The sequence below is a fragment of the Pristiophorus japonicus genome, chromosome 2 (genome assembly GCF_044704955.1).
Source record: "Pristiophorus japonicus isolate sPriJap1 chromosome 2, sPriJap1.hap1, whole genome shotgun sequence".
NCBI classification, from domain to species: Eukaryota; Metazoa; Chordata; class Chondrichthyes; family Pristiophoridae; genus Pristiophorus; species Pristiophorus japonicus.
In genome coordinates, this window is record NC_091978.1 from 162,321,124 (window position 1) to 162,339,223 (window position 18,100).

Genomic DNA, 18,100 nt, shown 5'->3' on the forward strand with positions numbered 1-18,100 from the left:
CTAGATGGGGAAGAGAGTGGTGCCAAACGAAGGGCGATCCTCCTCACCGCCTGTAGGGCACCAACGTATGGCCTCATGAAGAATCTGCTCACTCCAGCGAAACCCACGGAGAAATCGTACAACGATTTGTGCAAACTGGTCTGAGAGCATTTGAACCCGAAGGAAAGCGCTCTGATGGCGAGGTACCGGTTCTACACCTACAAAAGGTCTGAAGGCCAGGAAATGGCGAGTTATGTCGCCGAGCTAAAACGCCTTGCAGGACATTGTGCATTTGAAGGACATTTGGAGCACATGCTCAGAGACTTTTTCGTACTTGGCATTGGCCACGAAACCATACTTCGCAAACTTTTGACTGTAGAGACCCCAACCTTGAGTAAGGCCATAGCGATAGACCAGGCGTTCATTGCCGCCAGTGATAATATGAAGCAAATCTCTCAGCACACAAGTGCTGCTACAAGTACTGTGAACAAAGTGATGTTGTTTTCGAAATGTAATGTACAGGGCAGGTCACACATACCTGCAGCTGCATGTCCACAGATGACTCAGAGTCCACCATCAAGGGTGATGAATGCAAGGCAATTAACACCTTGTTGGCGCTGCGGGGGTGATCATCGTTTCCATTCATGCCGATTCAAAGAATATGTTTGCAAGGGCTGTGGAACAATGGGACACCTCCAAAGAGTGTGCAGGCGAATTGCAAAACCTGCTAAACCTGCAAATCACCATGTTGCAGAGGAGGACAGATCCACGGAGGGTCACGACGAACTAGAGTCTCGGATTGAGGAGGCAGAGGTACATGGAGTGCACACATTCACCACGATTTGTCCTCCGATAATGCTGAATGTTGAACTAAATGGACTCCCGGTGTCAGTGGAGCTGGACATGGACGTGAGCCAATCCATCATGGGCAAGAAGACTTTCGAAAGATTGTGGTTCAACAAGGCCTCAAGGCCAGTCTTAACTCCAGTTCGCACGAAACTAAGAACTTACACAAAAGAACTGATTCCTGTCATCAGCAGTGCTACCGTAAAGGTTTCCTATGATGGAGCGGTGCACAAGCAACCACTCTGGGAGGTACTGGGCAATGGTCCCACACTGCTTGGCAGGAGCTGGGAAAGATACGCTGGAACTGGGACGACGTCCGAGCGCTATCGCCTGCTGACGACACTTCGTGTGCCTTGGTCTTAAACAAATTTCCTTTGCTGTTTGAACCAGGCATTGGGAAATTCCAAGGAGCAAAAGTGCAGATCCACCTAATTCCGGGGGCGTGACCCATCCATCACAAGACGAGAGCAGTACTGTACAAGATGAGAGAGAGGGTGGAGATCGAGCTGGACCGGTTGCAAAGAGACGGCATAATTTCACCGATCGAGTTCAGCGAATGGGCCAGTCCTATTGTCCCAGTCCTCAAGGGAGATGGCACCGTCAGAATCTGTGGCGATTACAAAGTAACTATCAATCGTTTCTCCCTGCAGGACCAATGCCCACTACCAAAGACCGATGACCTCTTTGCAACAGTGGCGGGAGGAAAGACGTTCACGAAGCTGGATCTGACTTCAGCCTACATGACGCAGGAACTGGAGGAATCATCGAAGACCCTCACGTGTATCAACACGCACAAAGGTCTTTTTGTTTATAACAGATGCCCATTTGCAATCCGATCGGCGGCGGCGATATTCCAGAGAAATCATGGAAAGTTTACTGAAGTTGGTCCCGCACACTGTGGTCTTCCAGGACGACATCTTGGTCACAGGTCGGAACACAGTCAAGCACCTGCAGAACCTGGAGGAGATTCTTAGTCGACTCAACCGAGCGGGGCTCAGGTTAAAACGCTCGAAGTGCGTTTTCCTGGTGCCTGAAGTGGAGTTCTTGGGAAGGAGGATTGCAGAGGAAGGCATCAGGCCCACCAACGTGAAGACACAGGCAATCGAGAACGTACCGAGGCCACAGAACGTGATGGAGCTGCGGTAGTTTCTGGGATTCTTGAAATAGTTTGGGAACTTCTAACCAGGTCTCAGCACACTGCTAGAACTCTACGAAAAAGGGGCGAATGGGTTTGGGGCAAAAGCTAAGAAAATGCCTTTGTAAAAGCGAGAAAATTGTTATGTTCAAACAAATTGCTTGTGTTGTATGATCCATGTAAGTGTTTGGTACTAGCATGTGATCCGTCGTCATTTGGTGTCGGGTATGTATTGCAACAAGCTAATGATTTCGGGAAACTGCAACCGGTTGCTTATGCATTCAGGAGTCTGTCTAAGGCCGAGAGAGCCTACAGCATGATTGAGAAAGAAGCGTTAGCGTGTGTCTATGGGGTAAAGAAAATGCATCAATACCTGTTTGGGCTAAAAATCGAACTGGAAGCTGACCATAAGCCACTTATATCCCTGTTTTCCGAGAGTAAAGGGATAAATACCAACGCATCAGTCCGCATCCAGAGATGGGCCCTCAATTTGTCCGCATACAACTATGCCATTCGCCACAGGTCAGGCACAGAAAACTGCGGCGATGCTCTCAGTAGGCTGCCATTGCCCACCACGGGGATGGAAATGGCACAGCCCGCAGATCTAGCCATGGTTATGGAAGCATTTGAAAGTGAGCAATCACCTATCACTGCCCAGCAGATCAAAACCTGGACAAGCCAGGACCACGTACTATCTCTCGTCAAAAGCTGTGTGCTTCACGGGAGCTGGTCCAGTGTCCCAGTGGAAATGCAGGAAGAGATAAAGCCATCCCAGCGGCGCAAAGATGAAATGCCTATATAGGCTGACTGCCTTCTGTGGGGCAATCGAGTAGTGGTTACCAAGAAGGGCAGAGACACCTTCATCAATGACTTCCACAGTACCCACCCAGGCATCGTAATGATGAAAGCAATAGCCAGATCACACGTGTGGTGGCCCGGTATCGATGCGGACTTAGAGTCTTGCATTCACAGATGTAATACATGCTTGCAGTTAAGCAATGTACCCAGGGAGGCGCCGCTAAGTTTATGGTCTTGACCCTCCAAACCGTGGTCTAGGGTACACGTCGACTATGCAGGCCCGTTCTTGGGTAAGATGTTCCTTGTGGTTGTAAACGCGTACTAAAGTGGATTGAATGTGAGATAATGTCGGCTAGCACGTCCGCTGCCACTACTGAAAGCCTGCGGGCCATGTTTGCCACTCACGGCTTACCCGATGTCCTGAAGAGCGATAACGGGCCATGTTTTACCAGTGCTGAGTTCAAAGAATTCATGACCCGTAAAGGGATCAAACATGTCACATCTGCCCCGTTTAAATGGTCAGACAGAGAGAGCAGTGCAAATCATCAAGCAACGCTTGGAAAGGATAACTGAAGATTCACTGCAGACTCGCCTATCCCGAGTCCTGCTCAGCTACCGCACGAGACCCCACTCACTCACTGGGATCCCACCTGCTGAACTGCTCATGAAAAGAGAACTTAAGACCAGGTTCTCATTAGTTCACCCTGATAGAAACATAGAAACATAGATAATAGGTGCAGGAGTAGACCATTCGGCCCTTCGAGCCTGCACCACCATTCGATAAGATCATGGCTGATCATTCCCTCAGTATCCCTTTCCTGCTTTCTCTCCATACCCCTTCATCCCTTTAGCCGTAAGGGCCGTATCTAGCTCCCTCTTGAACATATCCAATGAACTGGCCTCAACAACTCTCTGCGGTAGGGAATTCCACAGGTTAACAACTCTCTGAGTGAAGAAGTTTCTCCTCATCTCAGTCCTAAATGGCCTAACCCTTATCCTAAGACTGTGTCCCCTGGTTCTGGACTTCCCCAACATCGGGAACATTCTTCCCGCATCTAACTTGTCCAGAATCTTATATGTTTCTATGAGATCCCCACTCATCCTTCTGAACTCCAATGTATAAAGGTCCAGTTGTTCCAATCTCTCCTCATATGTCAGTCCAGCCATCCCAGGAATCAGTCTGGTGAACCTTCGCTGCACTCCCTCAATAGCAAGAACGTCCTTCCTCAGAATAGGAGAAAAAAACTGAACACAATATTCCAGATGAGGCCTCACCAAGGCCCTGTCTAGCTGCAGTAAGACCTCCCTGCTCCTATACTCAAATCCCCAAGCTATAAAGGCCAACATACCAGTTGTCTTCTTCAGTGCCTGCTGTACTGGCATGCCAACTTTCAATGACTGATGAAACATGACACCCAGGTCTCGTTGCACCTCCCCTTTTCCTAATCTTCCGCCATTCAGATAATATTCTGCCTGCGTGTTTTTGCCACCAAAGTGGATAACCTCACATTTATCCACATTATACTGCATCTGCCATGCATTTGCCCACTCACCTAACCTGTCCAAGTCACACTACAGCCTCTAAGTGTCCTCCTCACAGCTCACACCGCCACCCAGTTTAGTGTCATCTGCAAACTTGGAGATATTACACTCAATTCCTTCATCTAAATCATTAATGTATATTGTAAAGAGCTGGGGTCCCAGCACTGAACCTTGCGGTACTCCACTAGTCACTGCCTGCCATTCTGAAAAGGACCCGTTTATCTCGAATCTCTGCTTCCTGTCTGCCAACCAGTTCTCTATCCACGTCAGTACATTACCCCCAATACCATGCGCTTTGATTTTGCACACCAATCTCCTGTATGGGACCTTGTCAAAAGCCTTTTGAAAGTCACCACATCCACTGGTTCTCCCTTGTCCACTCTACTAGTTACATGCTCAAAAAATTCCAGAAGATTTGTCAAGCATGATTTCCCTTTCATAAATCTATGCTGACTTGAACCGATCCTGTCACTGCTTTCCAAATGCGCTTCTATTTCATCTTTAATAATTGATTCCAACATTTTCCCCACTACTGATGTCAGGCTAACCAGTCTATAATTACCCGTTTTCTCTCTCCCTCCTTTTTTAAAAAGTGGTGTTACATTAGCTACCCTCCAGTCCATAGGAACTGATCCAGAGTCGATAGACTGTTAGAAAATGATCATCAATGCATCCACTATTTCTATGGCCACTTCCTTAAGTACTCTGAGATGCAGACTATCATGCCCTGGGGATTTATCGGCCTTCAATCCCATCAATTTCCCTAACACAATTTCCTGCCAAATAAGGACATCCTTCAGTTCCTCCTTGTCACTAGAACCTCGGTCTCCTAGTACTTCCGGAAGGTTATTTGTGTCTTTCTTCGTGAAGACAGAACCAAAGTATTTGTTCAACTGATCTGCCATTTCTTTGTTCCCCATTATAAATTCACCTGAATCTGACTGCAAGGAACCTACGTTTGTTTTCACTAATCTTTTCCTCTTCACATATCTATAGAAGCTTTTGCAGTCAGTTTTTATGTTCCCGACAAGCTACCTGATCTACATGAACAGTTAGAGAGCAGGCGGCTTCAACAAAGTGCATAGCATGTTAGAGTAAATGTGTCATGCAAGATTGAAATCAATGATCCTGTATTTGTATTAAATTATGGACAAGGTCCCAAGTGGCTTCCCGGCAATGTTGTGTCCAAAGAGGGGAGCAGGGTGTTTCGGGTCAAACTTTCAAATGGACTCATTCACCGGAAACACTTGGACCAAATCAGACTCAGATTCATGGACTATCCTGAGCAACCCACCTTGGACCCTACATTTTTTGATCCCCCAACATACACACCAGTGGCAACCGGTACCATGGTTGACCATGAAGCAGAATCCATCATCCACAGCAACCCTGTAGGGCCCAACACACCAGGCAGCCCAGCAAGGCCAGCTGCACAGCAGCCCAGCGAGGGCCCAACAAATTATTCAACAACTCCAGCTTTCACACCGAGACGATCAACCAGGACAAGAAGGGCTCCAGATCGACTCACATTGTAAATAGTTACACTATTGACTTTGGGGGGGAATGTTGTTATATATGTGGACTTGTATTTACTCTGTACAACCACAAGAAGGCTCATCACCTGGAGTCCCAAGGTATCCCATAATCCCTTGGGAGCACAGATATTTAAGAAGGCTTCACAGGTTGGAGAAGCACTCTGGAGACCTGCAATAAAAGACTAAGGTCACACTTTACTTTGAGCTCACAGTGTTCAATCTGACTCTTCCTCCATACACAATACTCTGGAGTTCTTTTACGGTGATGTGACCATCTGAACAAACATCTTATCATACTGTGGACGATTGGATTTTACTTTAGGTGTCTTAGTGGAGAAATTTATTGCTGGTGAACAATCAGCATTATACTTATACTTATTACATAGAAACATAGAAACATAGAAAATAGGTGCAGGAGTAGGCCATTCGGCCCTTCGAGCCTGCACCGCCATTCAATAAGATCATGGCTGATCATTCCCTCAGTACCCCTTTCCTGTTTTCTCTCCATACCCCTTGATCCCTTTGCCGTAAGGGCCATATCTAACTTCCTCTTGAATATATCCACTGAACTGACATCAACAACTCTCTGCGGCAGGGAATTCCACAGGTTAACCATTCTGAGTGAAGAAGTTTCTCCTCATCTCAGTCCTAAATGGCCTACCCCTTATCCTAAAATTGTGTCCCCTGGTTCTGGACTTCCCCAACATCGGGAACAATCGAACCACATCTAACATGTCCCATCCCGTCCCGTCAGAATCTTGTATGTTTCTATGAGATCCCCTCTCAACCTTCTAAACTCCAATGTATAAAGGCCCAGTTGATCCAGCCTCTCCTCATATGTCAGTCGAGCCATCCCTGTAATCAGTCTGGTGAACCTTCGCTGCACTCCCTCAATAGCAAGAACATCCTTCCTCAGATTAGGAGACCAAAACTGAACACAATATTCCAGGTGAGGCCTCACCAAGGCCCTGTACAACTGAAGTAAGACCTCCCTGCTCCTATACTCAAATCCCCTAGCTATGAAGGCCAACATACCATTTGCCTTCTTTACCACCTGCTGTACCTACTTTCAATGACTGATGTACCATGACACCCAGGTCTCGTTGCACCTCGCCTTTTCCTAATCTGCCATTGGAATGGGGTCAGCCATTTCTCAGTCTGCCTTGATGACAACTCAGATACTGCAGAGTACAAATGGCACATCGTCTAATCCACAGCATTATGTGCCCAATCTAAGACGTGCCAGACTGCTGAGGAGGACCAGACCATACACCCTCCGCACTTATTTGGCGAAGCGGTCTTACCTCAACTTATCCAAGAGCACCTGTCTTCAGAGACTGTGCTTCCACAAAGTGGTCATCAGTGAGATATACCAGCTCATCAGGGCAGATCTGCAGCCTGCCAACACCATCAGGACCTCACTATCCATCGAGGTCAAGGTCACCGCTGCACTGTCGTTCTATGCGTCCAGTTCCTTTCAGGCCTCTGCTGGTGACATTTGCGGACTTTCTCAGCATGCCACACATCGCTACATTCGACAGGTCACTGAAGCCCTGTACACACATAGGATGGACTTTATCAGCTTCCCTATGTCCATGGAGGCTCAGACTGACAGGGCTCTAGGATTCTACCAAATTGCTAACTTCCCCAGGGAGCAATGGACGATACACACATCACCATGCGGGCACCTTCTCAGGAAGCTGAAGTTTTTCCCAACCAAAAAGGATTACACTCCCTGAAGATCCAACTCGTTGTCAACCACAACCAATAATTATGGCAGTGAATGCCAAATTTCCGGGCAGCATCGATAAGGCTCACATCCTGCGTGAGAGTCCTGTATCTGATATGTTTACTAATCAACCACAAGGTCAATGCTGGATGCTTGGTGACAAACGATATGGCCTAGCCATCTGGCTGATGATCCCCCCGCATGACACCCACACCGAAACCGAGAAGCGATACAAAGAGAGCCACAGAGCCACATGAAATATGGTACAGAAAACCATTGGTGTGCTTAAGTAGCGCTTTAGATGCCTGGAACACTCAGGCGGGGAGCTACAACACAACCCTGATCAGGTAGCTAAATTCATGGTCGTGTGCTCCATGCTGCACAACTTGGTATCAGGAAGGGGGCAAGAATTGACAGAAGGGAGAGAGAGGAAGATGAGGACGAGGAGGTGGACGCTGACCTCGGGCCAGACAATTAGGCTGACTATGCAACCATGCCCACGTCCCCTTCCAACCCGCAGGAAAAAGCCCATGGTGGCTACATAGCTGCAAGACTCTTACATCAGCAGCTCATAAATGAGCGCTTTGCCTGAAACAATGTTGCTGTTATTGACAACGCTGACACACTGCTGTGTGTGCAGCTCAGGCATCAATGGTGGGCATCACCTTGGTGCCACTTCAGGTTCTGCAGCTGCTTGCGTGGCGGACCGGGGGTGGGTTACCATGAGTGCGAGCACCCGCTCCTCTATATCGGTGAGGTCAATGATGACTGGTAACCCCCGACCCGTTCACTTCTGCTCGGCACTATTCCTCGAAAGTTTCTTCTGTAAAAGGTAACAACAGCATGACATGGCATGAGATCATTGCATGATATCATTACTAGGTACTATCACAGAGACTGATACAACACATAACCGACAGAAGTAATCAAAATTACAATCAAAATGATCATTCTTTACCTAAAGACGTATACCGTGCCAGCAGGCTTTGAGTATAACATTCCCGGTAAAAGTGAAAGACCTCACATTTGATTTTAATCACTCATGACAATTACAAATCAAATTATATCAATATATAAGTACATGTAAATAAATGTTATATTTACTCTGGCGGATCTGACAAGGTCGTTCCATCGCTTACGGCACCAGTTTCCCTCACACACCACGTTGGTTGCCGACGAGACTATTGTGTTCCTAACACAGATAAGGCTGCACACAGGGAGGTTAAAGTAACAGTGACCTCAGTCTTTATTAAGACACTCCAGAGTGAGGAACAGACCTTAGGGGCTGGCTTATATACAGTGCTCCCAACGGATGCTGGGATACCTTGGGACTTCAGGGGATGCGCTCCCTGGTGGCGGAACATGGGAGTGCATGCTTTACAGATACACAACATCACTCGCCCCCCCCCAAAGGCAAAGTAAAAACTATTTACAAGGTGAGGCGGTCGAGAGCCTTTCTTTCCCTGGTGGACCGCCTTGGTACAAATGTCTGCTCTGGTGTGTTGGCTGTGCCCTTGCTGGGCTGGCGTGTTGTTGGCCCTGCAGGGCTGCTGGGTGAGCCTGGCCTTGCTGGGCTGTTGGATGTGATGGGTTTGATTTCTTGGTCTGGCGTGGTGTTGTTGATCCTTTGGATGTGTGTTGTGGGCTCGAAAAAGGTGGTGTCTTCTGTGGATTGTTCAGGGCAATCTGTGAACCGGAGCCTCGTTTGGTCCAGGTGCTTTCTGAAAATTTGTCCATTGTCTAGTTTGACTACAAACATCCTACTCCCTTCTTTAGCTATCACCGTGCCCGCGATCCACTTGGGACCATGTCCATAGTTTAGCACATACACAGGGTCATTCAGATCAATTTCCCGTGACACAGTGGTGCGACCATCGTTTACATTTTGTTGCTGCTCTCTACCTGATCATACAGGTTGGGGTGAACCAGCGAGAGTCTGGTGTTAAGTGTCTTTTTCATGAGTAGCTCAGCCGGGGGCACCCCTGTGAGCGGGTGGGATCTCGTGCGGTAGCTGAGCAGTACTCGGGACAGGCAGGTTTGGAGTGAGCCTTCTGTGACTCGTTTAAGGCTCTGTTTGATGGTTTGTACTGCCCGCTCTGCCTGCCCGTTGGAGGCTGGTTTAAACAGGGCCAAGGTGACATGTTTGATCCCATTGCGGGTCATGAATTCTTTAAATTCGGCACTGGTGAAACATGGCCTGTTGTCACTGACCAGTATGTCAGGCAGGCCGTGGGTGGCAAACATAGCCCTCAGGCTTTCAATGGTGCCGGTGGTGGTGCTTCCCGACATTATTTCACATTCAGTCCATTTTGCAAAAGCATCCACCACCACCAGGAACATTTTACTGAGAAACGGGCCCGCATAGTCGACATGGATCCTCGACCAAGATCTGGACCACAAACTTAGTGGTGCCTCTCTCAACTGAGCACATACGCTGCATTGTCGTACACAGGGCTCTAAGTTCCAGTCGATACCGGGCCACCACATGTGGGATCTGGCTATCGCTTTCATCATTACTATACCCGGGTGTGTGCTGTGGAGCTCCGAGATGAACATCTCCCTGCCCTTTTTTGGTAGCACTACGCGGTTACCCCACAACAGGCAGTCTGCCTGAATGGACAGCTCATCCTTTCGCCGCTGGAACGGTTTGATTAGCTCTTGCATTTCAACGGGGATGCTCGCCCAGCTCCCATGCAGCACACAGTTTTTTACTCGGGACAGCAGAGGATCTTGGCTGGTCCAAGTCCTAATCTGGCGGGCCGTGACAGGTGATTTATCATTTTCAAACGCTTCCATGATCATCAACAAGTCTGCGGGCTGCGCCACCATCAACAAGTTTGCAGGCTGCACCATTTCCACCCCCGTGGTGGGCAATGGTAGCCAACTGAGAGCATCCACACAGTTCTCAGTGTCTGGTCTGTGGCGGATGGTATAGTTATACGCTGATAGCGTGAGTGCCCACCTTTGTATGCGGGCTGATGCATTAGTATTTATCCCCTTGTTTTCAGTGAACAGGGATATAAGGGGCTTGTGATCGGTTTCCAGCTCAAATTTGAGGCCAAACAGGTACTGATGCATTTTCTTTAGCCCGAACACACACGCTAATGCCTCTTTCTCAATCATGCTGTAGGCCCTCTCAGCCTTAGACAAGCTCCGTGTAGCATAGGCGACAGGTTGCAACTTCCCCGCAACATTAGCTTGTTGTAATACAACCCGACTCCGTACGACGGCGCGTCACATGCTAGTAAAGTCTTTTACATGGGTTATACAATACAAGCAGCTTGTTGGAGCATAAAATGTTTCTGGCTTTCTCAAAAGCAATTACTTGGTTTTTTCCCCATATCCAGTTCTCACCTTTGCGCAATAACACATGTAGGGGCTCTAAAAGGGTGCTTAACCCTGGTAGGAAGTTACCAAAATAGTTGAGGAGTCTCAGGAACAACGACAGCTCCATGACGTTCTGTGGTCTGGGCCCGTTCCTGATAGCCTCTGTCTTGGCGTCTGTGGGCCGAATGCTGTCCGCCGTGATCTTTCTCCCCAAAAACTCCACTTCTGTTGCCATGAAGACGCATTTTGGCCTCTTCAGCCGCAGCCCTATGTGCTTCAGGCGCTGGAGGACCTCCTCCAGGTTTTGCAGGTGCTTGGCGGTGTCCCGACCCGTGACCAATATGTCGTCCTGAAAGACCACCATGTGTGGTACCGACTTGAGTAGGCTTTCCATGTTTCTCTGGAAGATCGCTGCAGCCGACCGAATTCCAAACAGGCATCGGTTGTAGATGAATAGTCACTTGTGCGTGTTGAGGCAGATGAGACCCTTCAAAGACTCCTCCAGTTCCTGCGTCATGTAGGCCGAAGTCAGGTTGAGCTTGGTGAACGTTTTGCCTCCTGCCAGCGTCGCAAATAGGTCATCTGCCTTAGGTAGCGGGTATTGGTCCTGTAGCGAGAAACGATTAATAGTTACTTTAGAATCGCCGCAAATCCTGACTGTTCATCACTTTTGAGTACTGGAACAATCGGGCTGGCCCACTTTTCCACTTTTGTGCAGATCAACCAAAAATGGGCGTTATTTCCGGTATGGGTGGTAAATATGGGTTTTCAGAGCGCTGGATTCTCGCCCATTTTCAACCCCCAAGTTTCCATTTTATAAAATGGGCGTTACCACGAGCAATCTGAAATGGGCATTAGTGATAAATCTCTCTGACCTTCTGCCTTAAAGAGTCACCGTCTTTAGCAATGGCATGGCAATGCTCGTTTTCCACAATTCAGGAGGTCAGGGGTCATCATTACATGCACATAAGAGGAGACAGAGAGAGAGGGAACAGAGAGGGAGTGAAGGCATGTGTGGGTGTGGTGTGGCTGCTTTGGGAGGAAGGAGGGAGAATTTAGAGCTTAATACAAAATTATGCGAAAAACGTTAGCTGTTACCAGCCAGATATTTTGTCTAATTTGGTGCCTATAATGGAGGAGTGGAGGAGGTGACACCGCATGTTGTAGAGACTGATGCTGGTGAAAGCAGTGAGCTAGAAGAGAAACAAATGGGAGAATGAAAGAGAGCGAGGAGGTTCTTGGACGCGGCAAATGCCTTCCGAGTCATGCTGCGGACAATTGATCCAGGGAGGGTGTGGGAGGCCCACCCCAAAGGCCTACCAGAATGTATGGGCTGAGATAGCCGAGGTGGTCTCTGTTGTGCATCTGTAAAGCATGCACTCCCATGTTCCACCACCAGGGAGCTCATCCCCTGAAGTCCCAAGGGATCCCAGCATCCCTTGGGAGCACTATATATAAGCCGACCCCTAAGGTCTGCTCCTCACTCTGGAGTGTCTTATTAAAGACTGAGGTCACTATTACTTTAACCTCCCTGTGTGCAGCCTCATCTGTGTTAGGAACACAATAACTGGCGACGTAAATACGAATCCAACGCAAAGATGCAGAAAACTGTGGGCATCCTGGAGAAGTTCTCGGAGGGTGAGGACTGGGAAGCCTATGTCGAATGGCTAGACCAGTACTTTGCAGCCAATGAGCTGGACGGAGAAGGAAGCACTGCAAAAAGGAGAGCGGTCCTCCTCACAATCTGCGTGGCACAGACCTACAGCCTCATGAAGAATCTTCTGGCTCCGATGAAACCCACAGATAAGTCATATGAGGAGCTGTGTACACTGGTTCGGGAGCATCTTAACCCGAGGGAGAGCATGCTGATGGCGAGGTATCGGTTCTACACGTGTCAGCGATCTGAAGGTCAGGAAGTGGCGAGCTACGTCGCCGAGCTCAGGCGACTTGCAAGACAATGTGAATTTGATGGCTACCTGGAACAAATGCTCAGAGACTTTCTTGTACTGGGCATTGGCCACGAGACCATCCTATGAAAAGTTTTGACTGTCGAGACACCGACCCTCAGTAAGGCCATTGCGATAGCACAGGCGTTTATGTCCACCAATGATAACACCAAACAAATCTCTCAGCACACAAGTGCTAGCAATGTTCATAAAGTAACTGGAACTGTGTTTGCGAGCAGAAATGTACAGGGCAGAACTCATGAGTCTGCAACTGCCAGCAGGCCTCAGGTGACCCAGATGACTCAGAGTCCACAACAAAGGATGAATGCAAAACAATTCACACCTTGTTGGCGTTGTGGAGGCTTCCATTCAGCCTATTCATGCCACTTCAAAGGGTATGTTTGCAAGAGCTGTGGAACAATGGGGCACTTCCAATGAGCTTGCAAACAAGCTGCAAGCTCTGCAAAACCTGCTAACCACCATGTGGCGGATCAAGATCGATCCATGGTGGATCAAAGCAATTTCGAGCCTCAGAGAGCGGAGGCAGATGCTGAAGTATACGGGGTGCATACATTTTCAACGAAATGTCCCTCTATAATGCTAAACATAAAATTGAATGGCTTACCCGTAGCCATGGAACTGGACACTGGCGCTAGCCAATCCATCATGAGTAAAAAGATGTTTGAGAGACTGTGGTGCAACAAGGCACTCAGACCAGCCCTGAGCCCCATCCACACAAAACTGAGAACGTACACCAAAGAGCTCATCACTGTCCTGGGAGGCACCATGGTCAAGGTCACCTACGAGGGCACGGTGCACGAACTGTCACTCTGGATTGTCCCCGGCGATGGCCCCACACTGCTTGGAAGGAGCTGGCTGGGCAAAATCCGCTGGAACTTGGATGACATCCGAGCACTATCACATGTCGATGAGGACTCCTGTACCCAGGTTCTTATTAAATTTATTTCCCTTTTTGAGCCAGGCATTGGAAACTTTTCTGGGGCGAAGGTGCGGATCCACTTGGTCCCAGAGGCACGACCCATTCACCACAAGGCGCAAGCGGTACCTCACATGATGAGGGAGAGAGTGGAAATCGAGCGGGATAGGCTGCAACGCTAGGGCATCATCTCCCCATTGGAATTCAGTGAGTGGGCCAGCCCGATTGTTCCAGTACTCAAACGTGATGACACGGTCAGGATTTACGGCGATTATAAAGTAACTATTAATTGTTTCTCGCTACAGGATCAATACCCGCTACCTAAGGCAGATGACCTATTTGCGACGCTGGCAGGAGGCAAGACGTTCACCAAGCTCAACCTGACTTCGGTCTACATGATGCAGGAGCTGGAGGAGTCTTCGAAGGGCCTCACCTGCATCAACATGAACAAGGGACTGTTCATCTACAACAGATGCCCGTTTGGAATTCGGTCGGCTGCAGCGATCTTCCAGAGAAACATGGAGAGCCTACTCAAGTCGGTACCACACATGGTGGTCTTTCAGGACGATATATTGGTCATGGGTCGGGACACCGTCGAGCACGTACAAAACCTGGAGGAGGTCCTCCAACGACTGGATTGCCTAGGGCTGCGGCTGAAGAGGTCGAAATATGTCTTCATGGCAACAGATCTGGAGTTTTTGGGGAGAAAGATCGCGGCGGACGGCATTCGGCCCACAGACACCAAATCAGAGGCTATCAGGAACGTGCCCAGGCCACAGAATGTCACAGAGCTGCGGTGGTTCCTGGGGCTCCTCAACTATTTTGGTAACTTCCTACCTGGGTTAAGCACCCTCTTAGAGCCCCTACATGTGTTATTGCATAAAGGTGAGAACCGAGTATGGGAAAAAAACCAAGTAATTACTTTTGAGAAAGCCAGAAACATTTTATGCTCCAACAAGCTGCTTGTATTGTATAACCCGTGTAAAAGACTTGTGCTCGCATGTGACGTATCGTCGTACGGAGTCGGGTGTGTATTACAACAAGCTAACGTTGCGGGGAAATTGCAACCTGTCGCTTATGCCTCCAGGAGCTTGTCTAAGGCCGATAGGGCCGACAGCATGATTGAGAAAAAGGCATTAGCGTGTGTGTTTGGGCTAAAGAAAATGCATCAGTACCTGTTTGGCCTCAAATTTGAGCTGGAAACCGATCACAAGCCCATCATATCCCTGTTCGCTGAAAACAAGGGTATAAATACTAATGCCTCAGCCCGCATACAAAGGTGGGCACTTGCGCTATCAGCGTATATCTACACCATCCACCACAGACCAGGCACCGAGAACTGTGCGGATGCTCTCAGTCGGCTACCATTGCCCACCACGGGGGTGGAAATGGCGCAGCCTGCAAACTTGTTGATGGTGGCGCAGCCCGCAGACTTGTTGATGATCATGGAAGCGTTTGAAAATGAAAATCACCTGTCACGGCCTGCCAGATTAGGACTTGGACCAGCCAAGATCCTCTGCTGTCCCTAGTAAAAAAACTGTGTACTGCATGGGAGCTGGGCCAGCATCCCCATTGAAATGCAAGAGCTAATCAAGCCGTTCCAGCGGCGAAAGGATGAGCTGTCCATTCATGCAGACTGCCTGTTGTGGGGTAACCGCGTAGTGCTACCAAAAAAGGGCAGGGAGACGTTCATCTTGGATCTCCACAGCACACACCTGGGTATAGTAATGATGAAGGTGATAGCCAGATCCAATGTGTGATGGCCCGGTCTCGACTCTGACTTAGAGTCCTGTGTACTGCAATGCAGCGTATGTGCTCAGTTGAGCAACGCGCCCAGAGAGGCACCACTAAATTTGTGGTCTTGGCCCTCCAGACCATGGTCGAGGATCCATGTCGACTATGCGGGCCCGTTTCTCGGTAAAATGTTCCTGGTGGTGGTGGATGCTTTTGCAAAATGGATTGAATGTGGAATAATGTCGGGAAGCACTGCCACCGCCACCATTGAAAGCCTGAGGGCCATGTTTGCCACTTACGGCCTGCCTGACATACTGGTCAGTGACAATGGGCCATGTTTCACCAGTGCCGAATTTAAACAATTCATGACTAAACATGTCACCTCGGTCCCGTTTAAACCAGCCTCCAATGGGCAGGCAGAGCGGGCAGTACAAGCAATCAAACAGAGCCTTAAACGAGTCACAAAGGCTTACTCCAAACCTGCCTGTCCCGAGTACTGCTCAGCTACCGCACGAGACCCCACTCACTCATAGGGGGGCCCCCGGCTGAGCTACTCATAAAAAGGACACTTAAAACCAGACTCTCACTGGTTCACCCCAACCTGCATGATCAGGTAGAGAGCAGGTGGCAGCAACAAAATGTAAACGATGGTCGCGCCACTGTGTCACGGGAAATTGATCTGAATGACCCTGTTTATGTGCTAAACTATGGACATGGTCCCAAGTGGATTGCGGGCACGGTGATAGCTAAAGAAGGGAGTAGGGTGTTTGCAGTCAAACTAGACAATGGACAAATTTGCAGAAAGCACCGGGACCAAACGAGGCTGCGGTTCACAGACTGCCCTGAACAATCCACAGCAGACACCACCTTTTTCGAGCCCACAACATACACCCAAAGGATCAATGATACCACCCCGGACCAGGAAATCGAACCCATCACGCCCAACAGCCCAGCAAAGCCAGGCTCACCCAGCAGCCCTGCAGGGCCAACAACACGCCAGCCCAGCGAGGGCACAGCCAACACACCAGAACAGACATTTGTACCGAGGCGGTCCACCAGGGAAAGAAAGGCTCCCGACCGCCTCACCTTGTAAATAGTTTTCACTTTGACTTTGGGGAGGGGAGTGATGTTGTGTATCTTCAAAGCATGCAATCCCATGTTCTGCCACCAGGGAGTGCATCCCCTAAAGTCCCAAGGTATCCCAGCATCCCTTGGGAGCACTATATATAAGCCGGCCCCTAAGGCCTGTTCCTCACTCTGGAGTGTCTTAATAAAGACTGAGGTCACTGTTACTTTAACCTCCCTGTGTGCAGCCTCATCTGTGTTTGGAACACAATAATTTGACCATAGGGTGTAGCACGGTTAAGCCTTATTCACCCAAATATCCTAATATTTTCCAACAGGGATCACCGCATAGCAATCAATGGTCAGAACTCTGGCTGATCTTTCCTCTCCCTTGCCTTCAGTTGCAGCACCTTTTAGAGAGCCTCAGTTGATACATATATTCATTTGTTTATTTTAGCGAATCTGGTAACACTGCAGTAAACCATTATAAATCCTTCCAATTGCGAAGCAATCGATGGAAGAATGAACAAATGATTGGAACGTGTTAGCTTAAAAAACAACGGGCTCAATTTTCCCAGGTCATTTGAGCCGTTTTTTTGGCGCACGCCGTTTTTCCTGGCATAATTATTCAATTCAAAGTTTCCCCCTGGAATCTGCGCTGGCGTAACTGCTTTCGTTACGACTTTTGATGTCTGCGCCGTTTTCAGCAATTTTCGCAGTTTGCCCCAAATATTTTTATCCTAGGTCGGCGTATCTGGCCACTCCCTAAAAACCTTCTGGTGAGTTAACAGAAAGCAACGTACTTTCAAAAATCGGCGTTGAAAGACGTCATTGTTTTTCGTTGAAGTTTTTTGAGGGAGTCTGTACCACTTGAAATATGCATAATAAAGTTCAACTTCTTTTTACCTTTCAACAGAGTGCATGGAAGTTTCTTGGATTTCTGAAGTTTTCATTTTTTTTTTAATCACACGCCACCACCGAACATCTCCAAGCAGGGCTGGAGGGGGGTCGTGGCGTTGGCCATCAGAATCGGCCCCGCATCCCGTCACAGGGGCTCGGGGCTCAGCTGGAAAACGAGCCCAAGGGGGTGGGGGTGGGGGGGGTGGCACTGATTTACCACACGCTCATTCCGCTGCCTACGCCTGGCCTCTTCACGCGCGCAGCATTGAGATTCGAAGAGCTCAACGCCCTCCCGGATGCACTTTCTCCACCCAGGGCTGTCTTTGGCCAGGGACTCCCAGGTGTCAGTGGTGATGTCGCACTTTACCAGAGAGGCTTTGAGGGTGTCCTTGTAACGTTTCCGCTGCCCACCTTTGGCTCATTTGCCATGAAGGAGCTCCGCATAAAGCAGTTGCTTAGGGAGTCTCGTGTCTGGCATGCGAACTAAATGGCCTGCCCAGTGAAACTGATCTAGTGTGGTTAGTGCTTCAATACTGGGGATGTTAGCTTGGACGAGGACACTGATGTTGGTGCGTCTGTCCTCCCAGGGGATTTGCAGGATCTTGCGGAGACATCGTTGGTGATATA